The sequence below is a fragment of the Callorhinus ursinus genome, unplaced genomic scaffold (genome assembly GCF_003265705.2).
Source record: "Callorhinus ursinus isolate GAN/ISIS: 27379988/994484 unplaced genomic scaffold, GSC_fseal_2.0 scaffold26, whole genome shotgun sequence".
NCBI lineage: Eukaryota > Metazoa > Chordata > Mammalia > Carnivora > Otariidae > Callorhinus > Callorhinus ursinus.
Window position 1 is genome coordinate 4,563,735 of NW_027397088.1, and position 17,782 is coordinate 4,581,516.

Below are 17,782 nucleotides of genomic sequence, written 5' to 3' on the forward strand. Positions count from 1 at the left end.
TGGAGCACTGGGTGTTATGCACAAACAATGAATCATGGAACACTACATCAAAAACTAATGATGTAATGTATGGTGATTAACATAACAATAAAAAAATTAAGGTTGATTTAAAAAAAAAAAAAGAAACAACAGCAAAGGTTACTGCAGACAAGATCCTCTGATGGGTGCCAGCATCAGTGAACCAAAGTTTGAGGAGAAATGGGATATTTACATAGTCTCAAAGTATCTCCCCCAAGATAGTATTAATTACAAAAGGAAAAATAGTAACTTCATAGTGCAGAAATCCAGCCAACACTACTCTAACCAAGTGACCAAGATCAATAGTAATAATAAGAGATAGTGACATTATTTCCCCCTTGATATGATGCTCTGAGAAGGGAACATCACTTCTGAAATATTCTTGCCAAAAACATATAACCTTAATCTAATGATCAGACAAAACCAAACTGAGGGACATGCAACAAAAATAACCAGGACTACTAGTATTCTTCAGAAGTACAAGATCATAAAAGACAAGGAAATACTGAGGAATCATCAGAAGTCAGAGGAAACCAAGGAGCCATAACATCTAACACAAGATGGGGGCTTGGAGTGGATCCTGGACCAGGGGAAAACAAAACAAAACAAAACACACTCTAATGGGAAAATATGAACAAAGTCTGTAGTTTCATGCTGCATTGTGTCAATGCTAATTTCTTAATTTCGATCCTTGACCTCTAGTTACATAAGATGTTAACATTAGGGGAATTTCAGTGAAGAGTGTATAGGAATTCTCTGAACTTTTTTGGAAACTTCTTTATAAGTCTAAATGATTTCAAACTAAAAGTTTTTTTTTTTTTTTTTTTTTTTTTTTTTAAGGGAGGCAGAATTTGTAGTTGTGAAGAAACTTATAGTAGTTGGGAAAAAGCTAATCACGAGGGTTTGGGCTGCTGGTGAGAGTACCCTGTGACTGTCATCGTCTCTTCCTGGAACTGTGCATGCAGAAGGACAGTCCTTGAGCCAGGGAACAGAAGTGGGGAGTTACAAAGAGAAAAGCACTCATTAACACAGGAGGTGCAAGAGAGCTTCCGGATTTAAGACTTTCTCATTTGAGAAAGTGTTAAAGCCCAACGTGAAAATGTAGATGTGTGATGACGCTTCTGAAAGGCCCCCCCGCCTCAACAGGCCAGGTGGAGGGTGGGAGAGACAAGCGTGAAAAAGGAAGAAGAAAAGGAGACAAGGACGTTTGAGGGAAGTCAGAGCTAAGTGATTTGGGACAGCTTTTCAACAGTGGAGGAAAGTCGGAGGGCCAAGGCATACTTTGAGAAAATATGATTAAACCACTTGGGAATTATTGGATTATAGATAACAATATAGGGTGTTTAAGGTAACTATCTATATTTTGGTGTTCAAATTTTTGAAAAATCTTGCTCTAAGTTGAATTCTATGTTTTTATTTGACAGCGTAAAATGTTCATATTTAATTGTTGCACGAAAAGCTTCTGTTTTTAGTTTGTAATAAAAATATGATTGAACTGAAAAGCACGGGAAGCTTAGTTAACTGTACCTCCTGGAAGAGCCACGGCCTTCTCATGCTTCACCGGGTGGGGGTTTACCCTCACATCAGGCAAAACATCACAGAAAACGAGCCATTTTATGCAGGTTGGTTTTATAAACCTGTAGCTTTAAAACAGCAGCCAATAGCTCAGACCAGAAGCCTGAGCAGAAAATAGTTTGCTGTCCGTTTAGTCAAGAAAAAGGTTTTGCTCTTAACTCTTTACAGTTTTGCTTTTTCACACTGGGGAAAGAAGCAGCAGAGAGTTCAATCTTTTCTCATGAGCATCAGCAGCCTGAGAGGATGGGGCCTTAGCTAGAATTTCCCTACTTTACCAAGGATCCTAGAGATCACCCCACAGTGGGAGACTTAGACAGTGGGTTCTTCTCATTACTCCAGCAAAAAATGGACGCTCCACCCAATGGAGAGAGCACCAGAAGAGAGAAGACTCAAGGACCTCAAACTAGGACCCCTGGTTCCTAGAACTGTCTCATCTTTTTTCCTTGGAATAAAATAAGTTATTCCTTGGGTCCATGAGATGCAAATAGTCTTCTGGTGACTTTGGAAGAATGGAATCTTACGAGAAAAACATTTTCATCTTTCATCCAGTCAAGGTTTAAGTCGTGCCTGCACCATGCCCAGCACTGGGACAGCTTCTTATGAGAATAACTAGATGGTTTGTTTTGTTCACCAAAAATATTGAAGAATTTCTCAGAGGAAGGTTTTCAGTGCTAGTGAAGGCCTACACACGAGAGGGCCAGCAGCAGGGATGAGTTGGAAGGCGAGATGGAAGGAAAGCAAGAAGTGGATGGGAAAGCAACATGGCAGTGCGAAACCATGAGATGGGAAAAAGAGAAAGATAGAGTGACTGCCCCCAGTAAGGAAATTTGGAGGGGCATAATATCTAGAGGTTTCTGAGAAGCTTACTCTATGGTACAGTGTGGAAAACTCTTGGAAGGGGGCTCATTAGAACAACAACAAGAAGCCTACAGCAAAGTTCTGTATTATGCCCCTGGGCTTACATTCTTTGAATTCCAGTCCCCATAGAGACTGGACCTGAGGGACCCTGGCAATTTACTAGGGTTCCAAATGATAGATTCTGAGGTTTCTTCCAAATCTAATATTCAGTGATTGTATGCTTCTGAAAAATGAAGCTAAGACCACACAAGCAGATAAAGTAAAGAATGGAGACCTTTATCTGAATATTTAGAGCCACTCAAGTCCTGCTCTGGAAACAGGGGGGTGCACCAAACAGTCTGGAATAGACCAGTAGCCCTTCTCTACACCATGATGTCATTAGTCTCCCACTTCACTGTTTTGCTATTTTTATGAATATACATCTATTTTTTTTTTCCTTTGGCTTGGCCATTAGCAGGGGATGGGGGAAGTTTATGAACCAAGCCTTTAAGGCACTTGTCAGGACCTCCTAGAGAATGTAGATTCTTCCCCTGGAGTCTCTCCTCCCCTCCACAATGTTTTTTGATGCTCAGTAGGAACCAGTGCTTGTCTCCCCACTTCCCTATCCAATGGACCCTTGCACTTCTCCCTTCTCTTTTTCTTTCTTCTCTCTTTCTTTTCTTTCTTTCTTTCTTTCTTTCTTTCTTTCTTTCTTTCTTTCTTTCTTTCTTTCTTTCTTTCTTTCTCTTTCTTCTTTATTTTATTACTTCTCAGGCTGTTAGACATGAGAGAGATCAGTCTTTCCACATTTTGTATTTTGGGCCCTTTTCCCTCAATTTAGAGATAAGTTCACATCCCTTACTGCAATTACATGCTGAGTCATTCATTGCTCTCACCCTCTCCTTCTCAGACTTCATAAGATTCGGGTTGCAAAGGAGCATCATGGAGCCACAGCAGGCTGGATGATTTTACAAACCTTCGCAGCAATGTTTTCCCAGCAGTTACTGAAATGAAATGTGAGAAATGCTGGAAGCATTTAAGGCCACAGCGCATGCAGGCCTTCTGCAATCTGGTCCCAATATTACTTTCTAGTCTCTTCCCCCACTAGTCATCCACTTTGTCAATCCCTATTAAGTCATTGTAGGTGCCAGGCATTGAGCTACATGTGGAGGTTACAGGCGAATAAGAACAATGGAACTCCTGCCTTCATGAAGCTTATAGTCTAGTGGGAGAAAGGAACATTCAACACTGAACGGCACAAATAATCCATTTCAGCTGTGAATAGTGCTAAAAGAACTATATCTGGGTTTTGTCCCAGTCCCTGGCACAGAGTTTAAGAAACCTTTCATATTTCCTGCATGACAGGAGTGTCTTTTTTATGCTAGTGAGGTGACCCTGGTGGCCCCTAAATAGCTTTAGGATGGAGCTGGCCACCACGTGATTAGAAGGTTGTTTAGCTGCCCAACTCCAGGGAAGGCAAGGGGGCTGGAAATTGAGTTCAGCTGCGTGGCCAATGATTTAATCAACAACACCCATGTAACGAAACCCCATTCAGAACTCTGGACATGAGGGCAACAAGGCTCAGTGGACCTTCCTGGTTGGTGAACACATTGATGTGCTGTGAGGGTGATGTGCCCGGATTCCAGAAAGAGAAGGCATGGAAGCTCTGTGTTTCCCCCTCCTCCCCATCCTTGCCCTGTGCATCTTTTCATTTGCCCTTGATCTTAGCCAAAAGGCCGAGAAGCAATGCATGCATCTCTTCATTTGGCTGGTCCTGATTTGTATCTTTGACAATAAAACCATAATCACAAGTAGAGCACTTTTCTGAGTTTTGTGGGTCATTCTAGGAAATTACCAAGTATGGGTGGCCTGGGGACCTCCCAAGTGAAGCTCCCATCTAAAGTGAGGATAGTTTTGCTGAGACTGTGCCCTTTGATGTGTGCAATCTGACGCTAACACCAGGTAGTTAGTGTCAGAGTTAAACTGAGTGGCAGGACACCCAGATGGCATTGGAGAGTTGGCATCAGAATATCACAACATGGAACAAGAGGAACTGGCCTGATGAAGGGGTCCAGTAAAGCCTGAGTCATGGCGTTTCATCTAAGACCCATGGATGAGTTGGAGCATCTTCGGGGCTCACTCATTCGGCTCTTGCACCTGGAGTCCTCTTCACCCATCCCTCCAGACCCAGCTCAGACTCGCCTTCCATATGCTCTCCCTGGCCCAGCTTGAGCCCCAGAGCTCCCACCCTCATGTTAGCTACCACAACTGTGCTTGTCCACTTAACACATCCGGTACTGTAGGGATGTTGTTCCTTTGCTGATGTGTCTGTTTTGTTCAAAAGCCAAGCCGCTTGGATTCAAAGGCCATGCTTTCCACACAGTAATAATGTTCCTAGTTGGAGTCAGATACATTGCTAACATACACTGAGTAGGTAATTTGTACTGGGCCCTATCCTAAACCCTCCCCAGGAATGCTTCACTTAATCAGCACAATAAATTTATGAGGTAGACATTAGGATTCCCGTTGCAGAAATAAGGACACTGAGACTGGTAGAAGCTGAATGATGTAAACAGGTTTCCATAGCCAGTGAGAAGAAAGCTATGAGGGCCTCTGCACAGCTGTGGAGGATGGGGGCCTCTGCAGCTGGAAGCAGTCACTTGTCTCATCCTTGCACTACTTTGCTTGATGACAAAGCCTGCATGAAGACAGTTGATGAAAATCTAAAACTTTTGATAATTGTTGTAATTGCTGCAAGACGGTAATTGTGGGGTGCTAATGCCAGAGCCCCCTAGCCTATATGGGGCCTCTGTGTGAATTAAGAAAAGGTACCCCTCTAAGTGGGCCCAGGGCTTGACTGGCAGGACTTGTGAAGAGGCGCCTTACCTTCTGGAGGCTGCCTCCCTCCCCTCACCAGGCCACAGAGCCCAAGGTTGACTGTTAGCCCCGTGCCTGCCTTGGAGCACAGCACTGCTTTTGCAGAGCATGGAGGTGCCCACAGCTCAGACTAGCCGAAGGTGGGTGTGTGTGTGTGTGCTGGGCGGGGGGGGGGGGGTGGGGGGGGGGGGAGTGGCGGAATGAAGGAGCCCATAGTAGGGCTCTGGGATCAGAGCCGAATCTCATTCCCTCTGTGACCTTGAGGAAGCGAACTCACTATGGAACTCATTTTCTTCATCGAAAAATGAAAAAGAAGGGAAAAATGGTGATGATGATGGTGGTGGTCATAAGATTGTCCCACTCATGGTGTTACTTTGAGGAGTAAATGAGAAAATGCTTGTAAAGCCCTCGGCACTGGGCCACTCTTAATAAATGTGAGTTCTCATTGTTTTCAGTCAGCCAAGACGGCGGATGGATGACACTTGAAGGGTCCCCAGGAAAAGAATGGGCCAGCATGAAAAGGGACTCTAAGGGATAGAGCCAGTCAGCGGGTTAGGTGTCTGAGTCTTGATTTCAGCTCAGGTCATGATCTCAGGGTCCCGGCGTCGAGCCCTGCATTGGGCTCCGTGCTCAGCGGGGAGTCTGCATGGGATTCTCTCCCTCTCCTTCTGCCTCTCCCCCTGCTCATGCTTTCTCTCTCTCTCAAAAATAAATAAATAAATACTTAAAAAAATTTAAAAAATAAAACTTCATGGAGGGGAACCAGGCTTGCCCCTCCCCCGCGAGTATGCTGTGAGCCTATTGCTAGGAGTGTAAAATGGTATAGCAGCTATAGGAAACATTTTGGCAGTTCTTCAAAAAGCCAGACAGAATTACTATATGACCCAGCAATTCCACCTTTGGATATATACCCAAAGTAACTGAGAGCAGGGACTCAAAAAGATGTTTGTATACTCATGTTCACATCAGCCTCATTCACAGTAGCCAAAAGGTGGAAACAACCCAAGTGTCCATCAACATATGAATGGATAAACAAAATGTGGTTGATACATATAATAGACCATGATGGGGTCTTAAAAAGGAAAGACATTCTGACACATGCCACAACATGGAGGAATCTTAAAAGATATTGTGCGAAGTGAACTAAGCCAGTCGAAAAAGGACAAATACCGTATGATTCTACAACCATGAAGTACCTATAGAACAGTCAAATTTATAGAGACAGGAAATCAGATGGTGGGTGCCAGGGGTAGGGAGGAATGGGTGGGAATGGGGAGACAGTGTTCAATATGGACAGAGTTTCAGTTTGGGAATATGAGAGAGTTCTGGAGATGGATGCGGTGATGGTTGCACAACCGTGGGCAAGTTGAGAGAGGGGATCAAGGAGCTAAGGCTACATGTAGTGTCACCGTCCCTGTGAGTGAGGGGAGGGGAGGTGAGGAGAGCTGCCCCCTGGAGGTCAGGGATGACTGTGGGGGCAGAGGAGTACCAGCCTCCTTTGCAAGGGGAGAGAGCTTACTGGTCTGCCTGCCCTTAATGTGCAAAGCTTGGAACACCAGGGCTGTAGGAAAATGAGCAGCTTCCACTGAAAGGGGTGCAGGGAAAGGGCTCCTGGGGTAGAACCAGGGCTCTGCTAGGGTGGAAAGGTGAAGTCGGGCAAGGGAGGGGCACAAGGCCCCAGAGAGACTGCTCCCGCCATCTGGGTGGGATATCTCAGAAAATCCCAGCCACCTTGTCAGCAGAAGGAGTCCACATTTGTCTTGGGATTGAGCTCCCTGTCCTTGGCTCTGTCGATTTCCAATTTCAGGCACTCCAGGCTGAAAAGAATTTGTGCCAAAGATCTGGTTCACGAACACATTCTACGACAAATGATCAAGAATGCAAACACACAAGAAATCTTGGCAGACTTATCACCAATTGAAGATCCAATATCATCTGGCCCCAGGAGCCATGGCCTGGGTCTGAGCACATTTCTCCCCGTCCAGAAAGTATTGGCAAAGTCGCTCTTCACACTGGCAGAGAGCCGAGCCTTGCAGTCAGGGTAAGTCATCACTGAACAAACGCCTCTGTCCATACACAAATTAAATCATCGAGGAGCCTTGTCTCCCCTGCCAAACGCTGTTCACACAGCCTCTTGTTTACTAGTAAACCCATATTGCACACGCCAATTCATCGTCTTGAATAATTAATGCAGCACATATGAATAATTAAGGCTCAGTTGAGACCTATAGCTGAGAAATCCTACAGTCATTAGGCTGTTTCATGCAGTGTGACGGAAGGAACCAAGAAGTCTTTGACGAAGGTACACGGTGACAGAGGAGGAACCATCATCCAGGTAGCCAGTCCCACAGGGAGCCATATGAGGTCACAACCACCTGCTGCCCAGTCCTCGGTGAAATACCATCTCGACCCCTTGTCATTTTATAGCCCAGTCGCTCTGGAGCTGGTGGTTCCTCGTGCTGTGTAAGGCTTCAGGCTGCCTGGATCCCTGTTGCTGCAACATCTTCTAAATTCCAGAACATTCACTCTTTGTGTGTGTGTGTGGGGGGGGGAATTTATGAGCGCTTTAAAAATAAGAAGGTGGGCATTCGCAAGTCCTTGGAAAAAAGAGTGTACTGGGGGAAAGGTAGCCAGTCCCATGGGGGAGTGTTAGAATGGTGCAAGGCACTTCGTATGCACTGTTGCCTTCCACTTGTCCTCTGGAACAATCTTGGGAAGAAGCTGGTAAACAAAACGCGCCCAATCACTCTTCCTGCTCAGGGGCTGTGCTCCTGCCGTTCCCTCTCCTGAGCTGTTCTTTCCTACCACCCACCCCCTCACTAACCCTCCCTCCACATTGCAGCTTAACCACCACTGCCTCAGGGAAAGCCCTCCCAGGCCCTTGGGCTACAGCAGGCTCTTACTGGATTCTCATCCCTGTTGTGAGTAAACACTGCACAGTGTGCCGCGCCCCGCCTCCAGCTAGAATGCCAACTGCCCTACCCAGGCTCCCAGTGTGGCTGAACACAGGCAGGAAAGAGGATTTACACCCACATCTGTCTGACTCCAAAGCTCAGGAGCTCTTGACCACACCAAATGGCAGCAGAAGGAAAGAAGGGGAGGAGGGAGACCAAGGACATTAGCACTCATGATCATGGCTCTACAGTGGCTAGGAAGCCACTGAACTAAAGTCTAAGTGTCCTCCTGAAAACTTGTGTTAACTGCCAGACTGCGATGGTGGTGGTAGAGAGAGGGCTTGCCTAACACGCTTGGCCCGCTGTCAAGTCGGGGAAATCGGGTCCTCACGAGTCCTGAGACAACACCTGGCAGGCCACCATAGGTTTGCTAAGACAGTTCACGGTCCGTGCCCAACACGATTTCAGTGTCAGCTCCTGGGTGTTGTCGTGATACCGAAACCCCCATTCTTCCCCTGCTCAGAGATGGAGCCCTGAAATCCCACCGTCTACCTGCCCTTTGGTTTGAGATTTTGATCCCCTGATAAAATGTTCGATACCCAGAGGAGCGATGACTCCCTATACTATAATCAGGCTTTGGTAGCCCAGGGTAAATAAGCAGTCCGGTAGTAAGTGAGAGACTCTGCTATGAGTTTGCAGAGTGATAACAAAAGATGGTTAAAGCAAAACAGGGTCCTTCACCCTTTGTCTTCACCCTGTTTTTCTGTGTCCTGTTCCTTGAGCATATTCCTCAGATGCATGCAGAGTGTTTTCATCTTAATTATCTGTGAAAACATCAGAAATGCCCACTGAGTCAGCTCGATGATCTATCCAGCTCATGGTCACCAGCAGAGAACATGAGGATGCCCATGGGAAGGCAGCATTTGTTAGCACCTCAAAAGCCCATAGGCCCTTGTCCCCCTTTTCTCAGCTTCCCTTGGAAACAGCTGTAGATGTGCAAACTGCAAGTCACTTAACCTTTCTTGTACTCACATAGAAATAGAAATTTGTCTATGTAAATATGAACAGTGTGCCTCATCTTTAAGGAAACAAATATAAATTGTTTAGGCCAAATTCCAATATAAATTGCTCCCAAAATAGGGGCCCCTGGGTGGCTCAGTTGGTTGAGCATCCAACTCTAGATTTCGGCTCAGGTCATGATCTCAGGGTCCTGGGATCGAGCCCTGTGTTGGGCTCTGCCCTCAGCAGGGAGTCTGCTTGGGATTCTCTCTCTTCCTCTCCCTCTGCCCCTCCCCCTGCTCTCTCTCTCTCTGTCTCTCAAATGAATAAATCTTAAAGAAATGTTTAAAAAAAGTAAAAAATAAATTGCTTCCAAACAGATGCCTAGAGCAGAATCTATCACCTATTGCCCACATACTATTTTCTAGACATTACTAAGAGTTTCGCATTCCTTATTTCATTCAGTCCTTGTAACAAATCTGTGAAGGAGTTCTCATTGTCTGGGTTTCCAGGTCAGTAAATTCAGACTCGGAGAGGTCATGTGCCTGGCTGAATTTATGGCTGTTCCGTGGTGTAGCGAGATTCAGATCAGGCCTATCCGGCTCCAAAGATTATACCACAATTATGACGCTCTACTGCGGGATTTGTAAGCTACCACAGCAACTTTGACCCTTATCATTAATACATAACTATAATAGAAGAATTATAGTAGTAACTACTTCCCTATTAAAGTGGGACAATTATGAACCATGATGATGTAACAAAAGACTGGTGCTGGAACCTATTCTAGTTAGGATAATCAGGGTAGGGAAAGTAAGAAATTATGCTTTACAGAGCAGGTTTGGCAACTTCATGTATGAGAAGGGAAAAAGCCAGGCTGGAGGAAGAAAGGGTGGCACCCGCCCCCAACATCAGGCCCCTCCAAATCCACTGAGACCAACATAGTCTTGGCCCTGCTTGGCGTCAATTTTCAAAATTGATTTTCAAGAAGATAATAAATGGTGAAATCTAATTGAGCCTCTTCGCTTTTTAGAAAAGATTTGAGGGGCGCCTGGGTGGCGCAGTCGGTTGGGCGTCAAACTCTTGGTTTCAGCGTGGGTTATGATCTCAGGGTCCTGGAATGGAGCCCTGCATCAGGCTCTGCACTCAGCGGGGAGTCTGCTTGGGATTCTCTCTCCCTGTCCCTCTGCCCCTCCTGCTTGTGCTCACTCTCTCCCTCTCCCTCAAAAAATAAATAACTCTTTAAATAAAAAAAAGATTTGGGAAAATAGAACTTCTTAGGAATGCTCTATTCAATTCACCAAGATTTGTTTTTACCTCACTGTGACAGAGCCAGCAACACAGGATGGATTATGTGGGTTCTAGACTGTGTGTTTGGGGGCTGGGGCAGAGGCAGCCTTTAAACAAAACATATGAAGCAATAAATCTACTGGAATCAGAAGCCCCATTCGTGGTGAGGCGATGTTTTGCTGTTGGTGGATGACAGGGGGGTACGCCGTGGGCCATGGGGATGGAGAGGGCCACGAGCAGCATCAAGAACTGTGGGAGCGGGGTGCCTGGTGGGAGACAGGCAGGCTGTCAGGGCGCCACACAGAACAAGCTGGATTCAGGAAAGGCCCCACCCTGTCAGGTGCCTGGATGGTCCAGCAAGCCCAGACTAAAGTCTAGCCTTCCTGATGAGCAGATGTGGAAGGGGCTGGGGCACCCAGATCATAACCCAGCTGCTGGCAGGGAGGCTCCGAGTATCCAGCTGCTACCTGCTGGATGAGCTGGGATCTTCTGAATCCAAACTTCCACATTGCTTCTAGAGATCCAAGCGGCCAAAGAACCCATCCCCCACAGCCCCAGGAGAGCGTACCCAGGGCCTTCGTTGTCCCCGGGTACCGGTCACAGCTATTTTCCTATAGCAGATTAGCCAGACACAAAGAATGTATGATTTACACTTCCTCACTCTTTTTTCCTACTTTTTTTTCTGGTGAATGAGAGGAGAAATTCTTTCTGGAAAGTGGCAGGTACAAACCATGCCCCCATGCCCTGACCCCACCCGGACTACTGAAGCTCAAGTTGAGTCAGATTCCTAGAGAGAATAAATATTCCCCGGGGCAGGTGTCTGTGGGTGTTTGGGGAGAAAGTATTAACCTGTTCAGGCCACAATGACATGTTTTCTTGACACACCACTGTTTAGCAACTTCCTGCACGCGAAGCCTTTTTCTAGGGCCGGTGTGATGAGGTGAGCAAGACACACTGGGCCTCTGGTCTCATTTAATCAGATCCAAGGGGCCCTGAAGGAATTCCTGAGACTTTCAAGGTGCTCAGCTCTTGTGTGCATGCCAATCACAGACCAGCGGACTCTAGTTCTAAAGAAAGGAGTTCCCGGGCCTGTGACACTAACCTGTAAACCCCAGCTTGGAGTGCAGACCAGACTCAAGGATAAAGACCACATCTGGTGTGGATGCTGTGTATCCGACCCCACAATCGAGGCAGATTGAAAGCTCAGACTGTTCTGTGACGTGACTGCGGTCTTGAGGCTAATCAGAGGCTGAAGGAGTCAGGGGGCGCTGTCTACAACAGTGAAGGAGAACCTTCAAATGCCCTACCAGGGAGTTGGGCTGTCCACACTTTCTCACTATCCTTGCTTTACTGGAATTATTTTTTCTTCCTTGTCCTTCTTTTCCTTCTTATTTGTCTCCTCCTTTACCTTTTTCTCCTTCATACTATGCTTTGTTCTGTGTTTTCACAGGCTAGCTGCTGTCTACTCAGGACTGAGCATCTTACACGTTTCTGGACACTCAGTGCAGTGAACAGTGCCTGGGACATAGTAGATGCTCAACAAGTGTTATTTTTCTTTCTCCTCTTCCTGCTCCCTGTCAAGGATTGGGTTGACAAAACTCCTGTGGTTTCCCAGGCCTGGATGTGGGTGACAACAGTCATGTCTCATCAACCTTCATGCCTCAGGGGCTGGGAAGTCATTGTCAGCTGTCTGCCTAAATTCTCAGAGAACTAAGTTCATGGATTTTATTGCAGACTTCTCTCTCCAAAGCAAGGAGGCTCCTGGGCTGACTTAACACCACACATGAAATGAAAAAATAAATAAATAAATTGGGTGGAGAATAAGGGTCAATCAGACTATTCTCAATGAGTCAAAATTTGAAGTCACTAGGGAACTTTTAACCCAATCATCCAACGATTCCAGTGCATTTCTGAGAGCCCTAGTTTGGATGTTGCATGTTTCCATTTAAACACATTATCAGCTAAAATCAGCAAAAGTCAAACCTTTCCTGCTGGGTTGCGTGGGATGCCAGACGGATACCTGGTCATCAAGCTCCTTTTGAGTGAAGAAAAACAAAGTGTTCATAAAATAAAAATGTACATTCAAAACCACAAAAATGAGGTTCATCCCACGTTGGGTGGCAGTCTTGCCCATGGGTCCCACTCCCACTAAATCTCTCTCTCTTCAGGAGAAATAAACTTCAGAGGGAAAAAGCTCATATTCTAGACCTGAAACTGTGCTTCAGATCCAATCAAGGAATTGGAGACCATAACTCATGTGTCTGCTACCCTGGCTTGATCAGTAACAGGGACTAGAGTGACCCCAAATACTTAAAACACAGAATTAAGATTAGGCCTTTAAGAGATGTCATAGATTCATTGCAGTACTGACTCCAACTTGTTCAAACATCCCTGTACCCATGTTGTTGGCCGCATCTTCCTAACTGACTCTGGGCTCAAGCCAGTGGACAGTAACGAATATGATGGGAACAGACTTGAAAAGCACTTGCACATTGGATTTGCCCTCTTTCTGTCCCTGGAATCCTGAGTTCCCATGTGAAAAAGCCTAGTCTGGCCAGGTGGAGGAGGAGAGAGCACGTGGAGTAGGGATGATGAGCCACCGCACAAGCTCTCCTATACCAGCTCTCCACAGAGAGCCCAGCCAAGATCAGCCAAGTCCCAACCAGCAGAACTCCCTAGGAATCCCAGGACACGTTGCTGACCCACAGGACTGGGAGCTAAATAAACAGCTGTTTAGTCACTGAGTTCGGAGCTTGTGTTATGCAGGAAAAGCTGAGTGATACAAAAGCAAATTTCCTTCATTTAAAAACAAAAGAAACCAAAAACTCCTACATATCTCTCATGTTGAAAAATACTTCTATAGTCAATGAGACCTTATTCTACAAATATATTCTTATTCATGAGAAATTTTATATGTTCAGGTATACCTTTGCCTCTTCTGTTGCAATGGCAAAATATTTGAAGCAATCTCATTTTCTATTCATAGAGGCCCAGCTATATATTCACATGCATTGTTGGTGGGTGTACAAAGTGGTCTGGCTCCTATGGAAGACAATTTGACAATGTCTACCAAATTATAAATTGGTGTACCCTATAACACAGATGTCTTGCTGTGGAGGAATTGCTCTACAGACCTACCTACGTGTGTACTGTAAAAAGGTTATTCTCTGCAGTATTGTTTGTAATAACCGAAGAAGATTGGAAACAATGCACCTGGCTACAGAAGACTGGTTAGAGCACTCCCACAATGCAATGTTGTACAGATGTCAGCCAAGGATGAGGAAGTTCTTCAGAATGGATAGAAAAAGATGCTCAGTGTAGGTTGTTAGGTTAAAAAAAAAGCATGATGTAGAGAAGTATGCATAGTATGCTACCTTTTGTGTAAAAAAGTGGAGAATAGGAACACAAAATATATATATACATATGTATGCTTATATTCATATAAAATATAAAAGTATAGATCAGTATAAAAGTTTAGACCAGTATAAACAACCCTGATCTACAGATAAGGAACAATGAAACCGGTTATCTGGCTGGGGGAGAGGGGTTGGGAGAAATGGCATATGGGGGAGACGGGAAGCAACACTTTTACGTATCTCTCTTTATTCCAATCAGGTTTTTGCTCTCGTTATTCCACCAAAACTGTGCTTGTCCAGGTCAACGGTGACTTCCACTATGCTAACATCCAATGTTCTTTTCTCCATCTTCACCGTATTTCATTATCAGGAACATTGAAAACACTTGGTCTTTCTCTGTTCCTGAAATACTGTCTCTGCTTAGCTTCCAGGACTCCATGTACTCTTGGTTTCTCTCTTACCTCACTGGCCCTTCTCATTCTCCTTTGCTGGTTTGTTGTCTTTTCTCTAGCTCTCAGGGCACAATCTTCGAGACTCTTTTCTGTCTAGACCCACTTGTGTGGTGATCAAATCCAGTCCCATGGCTTTAAATAGTTTGTCCTTTATTCTGGTAATTCCCAAATCTCCACCCTCAGATCTGCTCTCTTTCCTGAACTTCAAACCCAAGTATTAGTCATCCCAAATTTAAAATATCCAAATCATTTCCTGCTCTTCCTTTCCAAAACCTGCTCTACCTTTGGCATTTCAGTTGAGGGAAACCAAATGATCTGGTTGTTTGGGCTCAAAATCTTGCAGTCACCCTTGAGTCCTTTCCTCTCATACCCAATGGCCAACTCAACCACTGCTTCCTACTTCCAATGTTACCACCATGGTCTACCATCGTCTCTTGCTGGATGACTGCAACACCTCTTCACTAGTGTCCCCACTTCTACTCCGGCCCCTCGGGTCTATTCTCCACCCAACAGCCAGAATGACCCTTATCTATGTCATATACTATTACTCCTCCATTCAAACTCCCCCAGGGGTTCCATCTCACAAGAAAGCCAATACCTTCCAATGGCCTACCAGGTCCTCATATCACCCCCAAGATGTCCATATGGTTTGCTCCCTCATCTTTGTTCAGATTTCACCTTTGCAGGTGTACCTGCCTGACCACCCTCAACCAGCCTCAAGTTCTTCATCCGGGTTGATTTCTCTCCAAGTCCTCCAGTTTACTGTCTCACATCTATATAATTCACTTATTTTGTCTACTGCCAGCCCCTTTCTCTAGAAATAAGCTTCATTGTTCACTGCTATATCCCTAGAATCTAGAACAGTAGTACCCAGTGGGCACTCGATAAGTATTTTCTGAACAAATAGTGAGTGGATGAATGGACAGATAATATTTTGAAATATGTGGATGGTTTACATATTTACAAAATTAAAAAAGAAACAGAAACAGAGAAAGTATTATGGGGAAATAAAAGAAAAAGGAAAATGTTGCTTAGCTAAATAAATACACATAGGTAAAAAGAATGAGGTAACTCTAAGAATCTCCAAACTAAATTATTAAGTAAAAAAGCCAGGTGCATACATTAAAAAAATATACACATTCATATATACTTCTGGAGTGGACCCAAGAAACTGGTTATAACGCTTGTCCCTAGGGTAGCCAGGGCATAATGAGCAGGAACTTGTTTTTCAAGGAGCACCACTTTGTATTCTATTGAATTTTGTACCATGTGCAAACAATAGCTGCCCCAAAACTAAAGTCAAATAATAATAGTAAAAGGTTGCCATTGTGAGTTATACTAAAAAATTAACAATTGATTAGAACTAAGATATGCAAATTCTCCTTAGAAGAATGGATCCCAAGACTTGACTGTAAGACCTGTCTGAATTACTGCAGAAGTAAACTTGTTCAGTGCCCACCAGTCACCATCCGGTGGAGAAATCTTGACCAACCCAACCAAGTCTGAGTGTTTGGTTCAGTAGGGAGCCATAATTGTTTTACCCAAAAGAACATAAAGGACGAAACCCTATGTGTCCCATCTTCCCACCAACAAACTTCCTGGAGAAGTTTCCCTACTGAGCAAGGATGCTGCAGGACCAAGAAGAGGGTCTGCCCTCGCATAACCCTCATCTGAATATTTGAGTTACATCTGCCTATAGGCAAGGCCATCCTGACTTTGGGGATGTTACTGCTTGGTTTTTCCATTGGTGAGTTCATCTCTATTGTCTCTTCAATCAACGCTGGGGGTTTCCAATAATCTCATAGCTTGTCCATGACAAATTTTCACTTGTCCACAGAGAAATGAGAAAAAACACAGAACAGTCACTTTTAAAAACTTAATGTGTTGACTTTGTGTGGTGTCAAAATGCCTTCCATAGAATTCTAAAGCCTTGGTACCAATGATATTTCCAGTAGTATTTAATCTAATTAATCTCCTCTCTTCTAATTTCCATACTCATGAACAAGCTTTAGATCATTATTCTACTTTTCCCACTTGCCAGGAGTGAATACACTGGCCAGCCATAACTTCTTAGGATTCTGATTTCTGGATCAGTTGTTTCTATTGTAAATAAATAAGTGGCCAGGCATTTTGGTGTTTAGACATCTGTCTCAGGATGTTTAATGCGAATATGCCACAGAAGAAAAATTTGCTCTCAGGATTTACTATCTTAAGACCAAGAGCAGCCCTTAGTTTATGGCAAATTCACAACCCTCTGCCAACTCCTACCACCCCTATCTTCACCCCAGCCCCAAAATAGACAGGAACAAATAATAGAAATTCTAACACTTTGCCCAGCAATCTAATAAAGTCAAGCGTGTCTAAGATATGTTACACTGCGTACCTGCCAAGTCCTTTAGTCATTCAGACGCTGATTAGAAGTAAAACTTATCACATTTGAGCAGACCACCGAGTTCTGAAGTGCTTCAGGACACATTGTTAATGACCATGAATGCTAAGTTACATAGACTTCTAAAAAAATATGTATATTCATATTTATTTGGTATTTTCATAAAGAAATATTACAAGTGTGTGCTAGAAACTAATCAGTGTTAGGGAAGATGGGATGGGGACAGGAATAGGAACAATACTTTCTGTATAAAACCCTTTAAATAATTTTGAGTTTTGCACCACAGGCATATGTTACCCATTCAAATTAAGAAAAAGCAACATCTGTATCTATGTGGAGCTTTGTACCTGTTGGAAGATTTTTGCATGAAGCATAAAGTTATGTCACATTTTTAGTTTCCTCTGTGTCCTCAGCAGGGGATAAAATCAGATCCCTTTGTAGACCAAGGACTCATAGGGATTAATTTATGTGATAACTACATCTTCTAGTTTCTGTATTTGATGCTTAGACATCTTGGGGCCTTGCTCATGTTGGAGGGACTGCACCTCCCAGGATTAGCCAATTCCTAGAAATAGTGAACAACTTGCCTTTGAGCCCGCCTTTAAATGCAAACCAACCAGTGCAGAGCCCACACCCCACCACCTACTTTATGGGCTCTCACACTCCGGGCCACTGTCCACCTGCCCTAATCACCCCAAAGGCAGGTATCAGACACCTGGGGGCAGCCCTGTGCCCCAGAGCCCACTGAAATTATTCAACCCGGCTAATCCGAAACCTGCTTACCCTGCCTCGCCTGCTCCTCTCTGTAGAAATCACAATAAAGGCTCTTACCCACAGCATCCCCTGTCCCCCCACCTTCTCTGCCTCTTGATCAGCCCTGCTGTTTCCCCATGTGGCCCTGCTGGTGTTGTGTCTCCCTCCTCTTGGGGTCTGTGAGTGCCAAACTATCTTTTCAATGGCTGTCATCTGACCTGTTGGCCTTGCCATGCCCATGCCCATACAATCATAAAATCTATATTTGAAACAGTATGCACCTGGAGTAGGAAACTGGTCTGCAAGAAGTACTTTAGCATCGCCGACGTGGGTGAGAAATTT